Source organism: Alligator sinensis, unplaced genomic scaffold (assembly GCF_000455745.1).
Source record: "Alligator sinensis unplaced genomic scaffold, ASM45574v1 scaffold119_2, whole genome shotgun sequence".
Lineage (NCBI taxonomy): Eukaryota > Metazoa > Chordata > Crocodylia > Alligatoridae > Alligator > Alligator sinensis.
In genome coordinates this window covers 1671515-1683765 of record NW_005842242.1, presented here as the reverse complement: position 1 = coordinate 1683765, position 12251 = coordinate 1671515, and the positions used below count along the sequence as shown (strand labels likewise).

Below are 12251 nucleotides of genomic sequence, written 5' to 3'. Positions count from 1 at the left end.
TTTCCCTCTGAGATTGAGGATAGGGGAGAAATGTAGTAGTTTCCAATTGACTTATCCTAGCAGCAACTTATGACACACTGCGCTCTCAATTTGTGCTGAGGAAATAAGAGCCCAGTACTCATTTGCTCCCCTTCCTCATTCAGCTGGGTAGGTAAGAAGGCACTTGGTCCTTGCTTACTCATAAGTGCCCAGGCCAAGATGGAATTCAGACAGGCAGAGGAGAGGAGTTCTGACCGCCATATAAATGTGTGTAAGTCCAAGTCACAACCAGTGCAGTAGTTATCAGCATCATATCTCAATATTTCCACCCTGATATTCCCCCAGAATAAAGCTCACATTTATTCAGGATTTATTCTTTTAATGCTGCAAAAGAGAGACTATCCCAATTACTGCAATCAAACTTCTGAACTTGGAAGATCAACATCCAACAACCTGAGCCACCTCAAGGATATCATTCTCTCCTCCTTTGATAAAACGGGCTACAGCTCAAGTAAGTAGATGGGTTTTACTGTGTCCCATCAAGGTTACCACATTTGGGTCTCTGTTATAGCAGAAGGGAGTGCAAATGTTAGAGTCATAACACTCCATGGAAAACAGACGTTCAAATCTGGGACTCTTTGTAAGAGGATGTCAGATTATCTCAATAGCTCAGGAAGCTAGGATACTGTGGATGGAGAGATCATGGGAAGGGAGAGAAGCTCAAGGGTGATCCTCCTTTGCAACTTACCAGGCAGAGCAAGGGAAATAGTTGGGGACCGGAGAACCATGTCACGCTTCTTGCTCCTGACGGGCAGCGACCACGCCCAGAGAGGGGCAGCTGGGGAGAGACTGCAGCGTCATGGTGGACAAGATGCCAGAAGACTCTCCCAAATGTGCCAGTCCATGGCAAGCAGCAGACAAGCATAACCAGTTGGCACAGGTGATTGGAGGATCGCTGCCTGAGGAAAGTACCAGTAGGCAGGATGGTGGAGCTATGTGCTAGAAGGTTTAGGCTGAAAAGCAGCTGGATCAGGAGTGGCATAGGCTGAGCTGAGAACTGGGAGAGGGGCTGCACAGTGTGCAAGTCACCAGGAGGTGGCCTTTTTTTTTTTTGTATTGTTAAGAGACTAAAAGTAAACTGAGGAAAAGCAACTCCAGGGACATTGAGAGACTTTACAGCCCACATCATTTTATAGATGGGAGGGGCGGGGGTGGGGGTTAAATTGATGAGCATCTTATGCATTTTTGAGGGGGCGGGGGGAAGGGGGATGACAACAGATTGAAGCCTTAGTTAGTGTTTAAGTTGCGCCCTCTGCAGAACTGTTATCATTGGGACAACTGATAGGGGGCACTGTCCTCTTGTTGAATTAATTCTGGTCTGTTTTAGGACTATAAAAAAATATTGATTTTGAGTTCACATGGGCACCCTGTCAGTGGGCCCAGCACATGGGAGGGACCTTTTTTTTTCTCTGAACTTTCAATCAAGAGTCCAAGGCCCCACTGAGGGTTTTTTTGTGCACATGACATGGATCCCTGGCAGCCCAGATAGGGTTGCCATACTTGGCTCGAGGGGGTTCCCCCAAGATAAGAGCATCCCATGATACTGAGGAAGTGGTAAGGGTGGGGTGCAGGGGAGGTGGAGCCCTAGGAAGAAACACCCAACAGAACTAGCTCCCTAACAGAAGTGAGGTCAAAGCCATGGTGGACAAGAAAATAACATCAGAGAATGGCTGGGGGATAACTTGGCCCCTTTTATGCCTTGCTGTTATTTCACCAGAAAGACGTCAAGCCAAAGGGGACATAGGCCTTACAGCACCTACCCCTGACAGATACAATAAGAGTAATATACACCCTGAGTTGCACCTAAAGGAGGATAAAAAGTCAGTGAAGTTCACTGTGCTCTGTGTTAACACGCTCCTTGCAGCCAACCCCACTGACAAGCGAGGCTGTCGCCCACTGAACAAGTTGCATTAACATCAGGATTGCATTCCAATGCACCTCATTAGTGAATGGGACAGCGCATTCTGGCTGTCCAATTGGTCTAAAACAAAGGTACAAAGATCCAAGAGAGATCTACAGTGCTATACACTGCTTAGATAGGCAAAAAGGCACACCTAATCCTTGAGCCACCTAGAACTCCAATAACAAATGGTGATTCAAAATTATACATACATTTTAAGCCTGTGACCAAAGGATGATGAGATCTCCTTCTGGTCCCAGGATCGTTCTGCTGCAGAAAGTCTTTTCTCAGTGCATATTGATCTGAAGTGATACTGACTGGGAGAATCACTCTCATTGGGAGTTGCAATTCAATGTTGCCCTGGGAAAAACACAGAGGCTGCATCCATCTCCTTCAGTACAAACAAGAGTTACAAAATCTTATCAGCGTACAGATGGATTTGTTTCCCAGGCCATTTTTCTACCTTCTGAGTGGCTTCTTATATGAACTGGAAGAAGCAAATTAAAACCTGAAAGTTCACTAGAACTTTGCAAGAAGACCAGAGTCGTTGGGAGAGAAAATGGGCACACACGAGAAGAATCCAAGGACCTCCACTGGGGTGAGAAAGCCATGAAACACATGTTGATTCAAAACCCTCATAGGCTACTCACAGATTTAAAATGGGCCAGCATAGACAAGAGCCTTTTGCCCATAAACAGGAAGAGCTCCACCAATTGTCAGGAAGCAATGCAACCAGTGCAATTTTTCAGCTACTGTCCCAAGAAATTGAGATCTACAGATACTGTCAACATTGCCTCATCACAACCTTTTTAATGTCCCAAAAGGGCAGATATGGGAATGAGAAATAACCAGCATGCTATCCGATATGATACAGACCATTTTCTGTGATCAGGAGCCTCATGTTGGGTTTTCAGCTGGCGAAAATCAGCATTCCTCATCTGAAGCCAATGAAGCTATGCTGATCTGCACCAGCTGTGGAGATGGCCCAGATGGCCCTTCATTGGACAGATGCTGCCCTTCCTCAGGGCAGCATTAACATTACCTCATTGATCATTAGCATTAACTCATTGATCATGTTGTAGGACTAGTGGGCAGCTGCTTACACCCATTCCTGGGATGTCCGTAGTAGAACTATGGCAAATGATCGCTTTAAAAGCTAGTCTAATATGACAGCAAACTATTACATTTATCTACATTGCTCCATCAGCCTTTCTACATGAGATTTTTTTTTTCTTTCTGACTTCTGTTCCACTCAAGCATGGAATATAACTGCATTTCCTTTCACAATATGTAACTGTGGTAACAAAGCTAAGCCTAAAATTTAGATACAGTAAATTAAGATATATAATTTACTATGGAAACATCTTCAAAATATTTTGACAGTTATGGGAAAGCAAAAAATAGTATGATGTTTTGCAAACAGTATAAAATATTAGCTTATGACATTACTTGGGAATGAGCACTGTTGTGGACTACGCTACAGTGATTTGCTACATGGAATTAACAGGCTAAAAATGAGGGGAATAGTGTCCAAAGCCATATTTAGATAAAAATAGCCTTTCCATAACTATGTGTGAAAAAACACTCAGTAGATATGTCTGGCCATTAACAGTCTGTCAGCCAAATATTCAGCAATTGTATTTCTTTCATCTTTGCAGCTAGGCCTGTCTCTTGTCAATGAGACATTGCAGCAGTAGTCAAGCAATCCAGAAATAGTGCCCTAGGTCAAAAAATGAACTGAATCTGCTTCAGTCGGTAGAACTGACAAATGCGGCCATTGAAAATATAATACCTTAAACCCTGGTTAGTGCATTTGATGACTGGCTCATTAATAACAAAGCAAAAGTGCTTCAGGGATTTATTATGTTTAGAAGACTGGCGATTACATCCCCATGATCCTTTTCTAGATTTAAAGGTGGCAGAGAAATGACATTTGGGATCAGGGAAGAATGATAGGGATTTAGCCTTGCTGGCCCCTTCCTGAAGATAAGGTGACTTCTTTTCCAGCTCTCTGCAGTTCATCTTTAAAATAAATTAATATTTTTAAAGGCCAAACTTGTGGCTTCATTTTTCATTTTGACAGCTCCTGAAATGCAGATAGATTTTACATCAGATACGGGTTTTTTCCCCCTCTGGTTTTAGTTCTTGGTTTTATTCTGCTCCAGCAACATTCTGTAGGACAATGGCTTTTCAAATGACCCTGGAAGAAGAGGGAATCAGAAAATAAAGCTCTACCAGGCAGACACTCAGCCAGGTACCATGTTTTCCCTCCCACCCCATCTTGTGTTGCATATATTACCTAGAACAAGGTTAAAAAAAAAAATCAGGATTTGCCTAAAAAAATCTGGTGAAACCTGTCTATGTGGTAGCCTGATGACCATCAGCAGACCATCAGATTCAAGCTACAGTAGTAAATCTCTGCAGTTTTAAGCCGAAAGCTTTCAATAGGAATTTGATGTGTATATTCCATTAAAAGGAAAAAAAAAAAACCTTAGCCACCTACCTGGCAGAGAACAGAGCCATATCATCTGAAGACCAAGCACACACTAAGGGGCGGGTTACAATAGCAGAGACATAAAACTACATCCTTAGGTGGAGGAAAGCAGCTGCTCCACTTGAAGTCAATGGAGCACAGCTCCTTTACAGCTGCTAAGGATCTGGCTCAGCTTGCTTGGTCAGAGTGTGGCTGACCTTGTGCAAAGTTGTAAACCAATTTTTCTTTTTTCCTGAAAGTCTAAAGCACAAAGTGCTGAAGCAACCTGGGATCATCATCTCCGTGGAGTGTGACATGTTACCTTCCTCATGGCTAAAATTTACCAGGGAAAGGAGATTATTGAGACAGAAAAATGAACACTGCAACAAAGTCATCCTGGAGAGACCAAGCACTCCACTGGTGGTGTGTCCCCGAGGAAAGATGATTCAGAGAGGACACTAAGGCAGCGTCCAGATGAGCGTGGCCATGTGGTGTGTGGCACCGCAGACATGTCTGTGGCACCACATATCGCATGTTCAGTTGCTCTCCATGCTGCAAGGGAGCAGTGTGGAGGGTTTTTCTGACCCCTAGATACCAGGGCTCAAAAATACACCAAAAAAAAAAGTGGAGTAGCACACGTAACAGCAGCGTGCACCGCCCAAAGCCAGAGTCTGGACAGACGGAGCTGCACTTTGCTGCCAGCCGGGCTCCGCACGGCAAGAGCGACGAGGCTGCAGCCCCAGGAAGCCCCCAGGACCCCACGTAAGGCTGCCCAGTGCTGGCCCCAGTCTCTCCTACCCCAACCCCACCCGGGGTAACTTGCCACATGCCAGAGTGCATGGAGCATGGGTGTTCCTCAGGGACAACTACAAGGTGTGCCGTCGGTAGCTGTCCCCAGGGAACCAAGCGTCCGTGCACATCTGGACGCGGCCTAAAAGATGAAATAACGGTTTCAATTAAGCATCTTGGAATTTTGGAAATGGAGTTCAGGGAACGACCCTGAATAGCATGGCGAGAAAATAAAATAAAGAAAAGAAAAGCAAAAGGAGGAAGGGAAATCAAGCCGAGCGAAAACTAAATCTCTATCCTTGCATCAGTTCAAGGAGGGAGGGGTGGAAAGTGGGCTGAGGGAATCAAATCCACTACTCACAATGTTTGTTTTCTGCAGAACGGATTACCCTTGCTAGCACTACCTACCTACTTGGGGCCTCCCTCCCACTCAGCCTCACCCTTGAGAAAACGAGTCCATGGGGACGAGCAGAAAGAAATAGCAACAGCAGCGAAAGGAATGCTCAAGGCAAATTAAATGCCATCAATTTCCCTGAAAAAGCAAGGGAGAGAGCTGCTGAGGTTATTGATTTGAGACTGAAAACCTCAACCCTCACTCAACCGAATGGCACCTTTACCTTCGGTGGGGTGAAATGCATGAACAGAGGCCACTTGCCTGAATAAAACGTGCAGCCTAGGAGGAACAAAGAGGGAGGAGTGGGCACGCCAGCATTTTATTTCACACATCAGCCTTCCCACCACCACTCAGCACAGCAGCCGAGTGGAGGAGAGGTTGCATTTTTTTACACCCTATCGTGCCTGCCAAAATGAACAAAACAAAGCCTCCATTTATTGGTTTCTGAGGGACTCGAGAGTGAGAAAAGCACAGTTCAAACCCCTCTGTGGGAGTACTGATTACAAAAGGAAATTGGGATTAAAAGGAAAGGTCTCCAAAGATATATGTAAGTAGCATTAGAGGTGAGGGCCGTATGTATCATTGGCGAGGAACTTGAAATAAAATCAACATCATTGATCTGTGGATTCTCTTTCTCTCTGGATCAAAAGCACAGCAATGCAGTCTACCTTTTGTTGTAAGGAAATAAGAGCAGTAGAGGGAGGAAGGGAGGTCACACATATTAACTACCCACTCTAAGAAGCCTTTGTGAAAAACTAAATGTTGCAGGAACGTACAACTATCATGTAATAAGTCACCAGTAGTTAGGGAAGGGAGAGGAGGGGGCCACAGTCACAAAGAACAGCATAAATTAGATTGCATAAGCAAGTTCCTAAACAAAATATAGTTGGAGCAGAAGAAAGTGCCCTTCTTTGAGTTCGAAATGATCTATTTTCTCTGGATGATATTGTCGGACTGCACTGTCCTAGCTTCCATCTTCTGACATTAGGTCTTTATGTCACTTAAATCAAGAGAGTACTGGACCGTGGCTTAGGCCTTGATCCTAAAACTGGCTGTGTGCAGAGAACTTCCACGGGAGTGGCAGCCAGGACACTGACAAAATGGAGCTAATGACATTTTCAAGTGTGGCTGTAACAGTAAAATGTCTGTCAGCAAGAATCAGGCCAGACACAAAGAAGTCACTGGCATCACAACGTTGGTGCAACTCAAGTGTTTAGAGTTAAGCATGTGCGTACAGGCTTTGGGCTTGTTATATGCGACTCTGTGAGCAGCACGCGTGTTAATCTGTGCAGGAATCCAGGCGTTGAGAGCTCCAGGAGCCACCCAAAACTACCATATATCCAAGTAATCTTCTGTGGGATCGTGGCACAAGCACTCAGCCCCATGCAGAACAGGGTCCATGTTCTGATTTGACTTCTCTCAACTCCCTTTGCCAACCAGTGCCAGGGCAAAGGGATGAGGCACACGTGTGATACAAAGGGAAGCAGAAGTCAGAGTACTCAGTTCGGTGGCAGGCTTTCTTCAGAGTTTTAGGCACTATTGCCCATTCCTTTGTCACTACTGTCAGTCACATTCAGACACTGGACCTTGCTTGCTCCTCGGTGACTGTCACTGATCTGATGACTATGGAAACTACCAGTAGTTGGAGATTGCTGATACAGGTTTCCCTTGCCAACCACTGGGGTTCGATTCCTGAAAGTTCCCACGGTTGGCAAAACCCTGGTTGGCAAGACACAAGGCGTATGGGAAAAATGGCAGGTGGCCGGCTGATGCGTGGCCATGGAAAGCCCTGGGTACTCAAAAGTGTATACCGTGGTAGCCAAAATGGCATAGAGAATATTAAGCGTGGAGACTCAAAACCGTGGTTGGTGAAACCCTGGTTGGTGAGGGAAACCTGTACAAGAGATGGCCCCCTGTGAATTTATGTCAACATGGAGATTTTCCAGGCGTATCATGACACACCATTTTTTTTTGCAAAGACAAAAAAATAACCCTAGACATGTTTTCCTTAGGAAGCCTGAAAATGTCCCACCTATTAGATTATAGGTTTAGTGTGTGAAAGGGAGTGATTTTATTTGCCAATAACAGGATCACTATTGTAATTTTCTGATGGAGCATACACTTTCCAAAGGATTTTTTCCCCTTTCAAGTGACTGGAAGACCACTGTGCATCTAAAGGAAGCTCTGTGCATGGATGAAAGTCATTCTAAGCCTGCTGATACAGCACAATTCTACAAGCTTTTCAAAAGATTTGTAGAACTATTCTGTCACACGGAAGATAGCAAACCTGTGTGCATAAGGGCACAGAAAAGCAGATTAGAGTCCTAGGATGATAATAAAATTACGTTGAGAATTGTGTTCAAGTCTATCATAGTACAAATATGCTTAGAAATAATGGACATATATTGGCTTGATTTTTCAAAACTATTAGGTACTTGATCTAAGTGCAATAAATTTGGTTTGAAATTAGTTATTAAATTACAACATGTGGTTTACTAAACAGCAATTAAAATTTAATGTTATTAATTTGGTGGATGTTGATCTGCCACAAACTCATTTGTTTCATCCAACTCCTAAAACGTACATAAACCTACTTTTCTGAAATAATTTTTTTTAGTACTCTTTTTTTCCACAGAAGCCTGGAAAAGGCCCCTGTGTGTATCTAACAGTTCATAACATGATTTATTTACGAGAAACCAACACCATCTGGCTCTAAGAGCATACTCCATAATGGCTTTGGACAGTGGTCTATTTGTCTGTGCTGTTGCACTAGACACCAAGGACATCAGGTGAATGTAAATACCCGACTACAGGTATGAAAGCGATACAGAGTTACCTTGGAAGACAGGACACTTTTCATCAAACTGATGACTACTTAAGAGTGGATTTTTCTTCACCATGAGACCATAATAAGATAACATTATTTTGTGATTATATTAGAGTTTCAAACAAACTAGAGTACCACAAAGTAGGGTGCAGATATACAACACTGACATCAGTGGGTGATTTACTATTAGAATCATAGAAAATTAGGGTTGGAAGGAACCTCAGGAGTTCATCTAGTTCAATCCCCTGCTCAAAGCAGGACCATCCCCAACTACATCATCCCAGCCAAGGCTTTTTTGTCTAGCCGGGTCTTCAGAACCACTAAGGATGGAGCTTCTACCTCCTCTCTGGGTAACCTGTTCCAGTGTTTTACTACCCTCCTTGTGGGAAAGTTTTTCTTAATATCTAACCTAAACTTCCCTGGCTAAATGGGAAGAGAGCTGTACCTGATTCTGCAAACTCTGATCTATACAGGTAACTTTGATTACTTGCCAGTTCTCAGAAGGCAAGTTAGTAGTGCAATGGCACTTCCCAACCAGTGAATGTAGCCTCAGTTTAATCTAAAGCTACATGTGTAATTAGACATAAATCAATCAAAATCTATTTAAAAAAAACAAGCCTCTATTATCATGCACCATTTATGAAGCCATTCATTCATCTTAATTTGCTAAAATCTTCAATCTTCTATGCCACATATGCAAACAAATCAGTTGGTCTAATGTTGGGCACTGTTACATGAAACACAGTGTGTCCATGTTTTTTCCTAAATTAAAATGCAACAAATTTGTGGGTAAGTCCTGAATATGACTCAGACATCCTAAGTCTCAGATACAGTTGTAATTCCAGAATATGTATCTTCTTTTATGGTGACTTCTTAACACACAATGACTTTCTGTTTGTTTAATGAAAACGAAAACCTGTCCTTTACATTCAGTTCTCCTGACTGTCCTATGTATCATTTAGCTCCACGACAAGAAAAAAAGAGGCACATGCATGGGTAGCCTAGGTGTGGAAATAAATAAATGTCAAAATATCTTATTTACTCAGGCTAAACGATGCATTTGAAATCCTAGGACACTTCATATGAACAGTGCAAGTTGTCACTTCTTTAAGATACTCAGGTTGAGTTATAGTCAACACGCCAGAAAAACATTGGCAAACGCGTAGGGGGGTGCACATGGGTGCACATCCACCCCCTGAGATTGGCCGCTGCTGCTGCTTGCCACCTCCCCCCCCACCCGCCACCAACACTGCCGCCGGCATCTGCGAGTGGTCACCAACCACCAGTCAGCACTCGTCACCCTCCTCCCCCCCACCGGCCGCAGCTACCTGTGGGAGTTCCCCACCGCCACACCCCTGTGACCACCACTGCCACCTGCGGGTGGTTGCTGTGCCCCCGCCCCCCCCAGCCTCCAGGAGCACGTGTTTTTCATGCAGAAGAATATTAATCTAGGAATACAAACACCAAGGAGAATCAGACTGTTCTGTATCACTACTTGACATGATTTCAGCTGCCATTGATAGTAACAGACTGAACATTATGTTCCACGAACTGGAATTACAGTTTATTTGCGATGTGTGGAATCGGAGCTGGGAAAGGGAAGGGGACATCACCAAGAAGAACAGTAATTCTGCACTGGCAAGGATCGGCTAACAAGCACATCATTCCATTGATCCATGCTATGGCCCAAAGAAACGGGGCTAGGACATGGCCTCTGAATACGAATGAAACCAGCATAGACTTGTCTTGGACCTGTTGTGTATTGTGTATTCTACAAACAGCTGGGAAGATGGTTCCTTTACCAGCGTCAAGAAATTGCGAGGTTTTTTGAAAATAAATTTCTAAGAAGAGATAACTGGCTTAAAGGAATGGTTCGCTGTTTGAGGAGCAATCTTCCCATACTGCAGCAGTGGCAGTGTCCAAAAACGTAGCTGCATATAACCAAATAGATTTGGAGCCTGCAAGTAACCATAAGGATCCTCTTGACCTCCCGCATAACACTAGTCCGATAAAGTGGTACAGTTTCTGCTAAGGCAGTCAAGTGTTTGGGAATGTATTTTTCTTTAAGATGGCAGTTTCAGAAAGAGTCAGCTGCCTTCATGTACCGATGTGGCAGGCACCGGGCTTCCTTCTTTGGAAACAAACTACTTCAAAATAAAGATGAAATATTGAAAGTTGCACAGATCTATGACAGACACCTGAGCTAGGAAGAATAAATTCATGTTTAAATCCATGTACATTTTAAATGATAGAAACAGCGCCCCTCTTTCAGCTCTTCCCCTCTGCCTTTCCATATCCAGCTTCTTAAGTCTCTCCCTGTCTGTTTTCCTGGCAGCTGTGAGGTTTTGTTTTCCTCAGTGCCATAGCAGGGAAGTTTGGCACCCAGGACAAAGCCCGCAGCGGCCGCCCACCCTCGCCCCGTGCACAGATCCAGGGGGCACATGCCACCCCATGCTTGCCTGGGAGCATAGGCAGAGGGAGAAAACCTTATTTGGGGGCAGCTGAGTAAAACTTAAAAGATGTTTCTACACACACAGACAGACACAATGCCCAGCAGGTAAGTGTGGGAAGGCAAATCAAGGCCCCCTCGCTATGGGAGGGAGTGAGGCGGGGTGAACGGGGCCCCAACATGGGTCATGGGAGGGTTGGCGCCCGGGCAGCTCATCCAGGAGGGGGCTCCTGGCGCCGCATGCGCCCCCGGGGTAGGCATGGGGGGCACGTGCTGCCCCAGATCTGTACACAGGGCAGAACCGGCTGCTGTTGCGGGCTGGGACTCTTCCCCCGCTGCCTTTGTCCTGGCAGCCGCGCCCTGCTCACCCCCACCTTGCTACGGCACTGTTTTCCTTCTTCATTTTTTGCCTTGTACCTAGACTCCATCAGTGGGAAAGGACCCGCAAGGTCATCTGGCCCATGAATGCAGGAATGTGATTCCTAAATCATCCCCGTCCAGCGCTTATCCAGTCTCCTCTTGAAACCCTCTAGTGAAGGTTATTCTAGTTTCCCTGGGCAAGCTTGCTGCTCTAACACTGAGGAAGATTTTCCTGAGATTGAATCTAAACCTATTTTGCTGCAATTTAAAGCCACTGCTTCATACTCTGCCCTCTGTGACAACAGAGAACAGCTGCTCTCCTTCTTCTTTATAGCAGCCTTTCAAACATTTGAAAATACCTGCCTCCCAGTAATGGCTGTTACTCCCCTCTCTAACAAGGAAATCCTTGTGTTTACTTATTCTTTCTCACCATCCATTCTCTTATAAGAGGGCACCTAGAGCAATAAAGGCCATTTAGGAAGCCTAATCTACGTTAATGGAATTCAATCACAAGCAGTGCAAACTATGGTGCGGTGCTGTACCGAGAAAGAACGAGGCTGCTTTAATATGACAAACCTCTAGTTACTAGTTAATATGGGGATTAAATAAAGAAATCCCCTGCCTACATTTCTGGTCTTTAAGCCTTTTATTCAACTGAAGTTGTACATGATTGAAATTAAGGGTTTAGCAACCCAGGCTGGCAAAACAGCCTTCCAGTTATGACTGTCCATATGCTTACAAGCCACAAACACAGGGGCTAAACCTCTTCTGAAAGGCCAGTGTGCTTTGCCAAAGGTGTCTGCAGTGTAATTCAAAGACAAAACCACTTGGATGACAGCAGAAGAAAAGCCAATGTTTTCCATAGCCCAGCTCAAACCCGCCACCCTGGGTTTAGGATTTCTTAATTTACCAACTCAGTTACCAGTAACACCAGTGTTGAGTCACTGTCAAACCAGCCATAAAGATACCCTAGCCATGGTTCCTTCATAGCAGCAGTTGCTGTTGCTTGTTGAGCCTCTC

At 44.6% G+C, this 12251-nt stretch overlaps 1 protein-coding gene across 2 annotated transcripts in view; it reads right to left on the bottom strand.

The window, feature by feature from the left end:
• The window catches only part of CDH13 (cadherin 13), a 744241-nt gene that overhangs the window by 154030 nt on the left and 577960 nt on the right, over positions 1 to 12251 (bottom strand). The gene's annotated exons all lie outside the window — the stretch shown is intronic.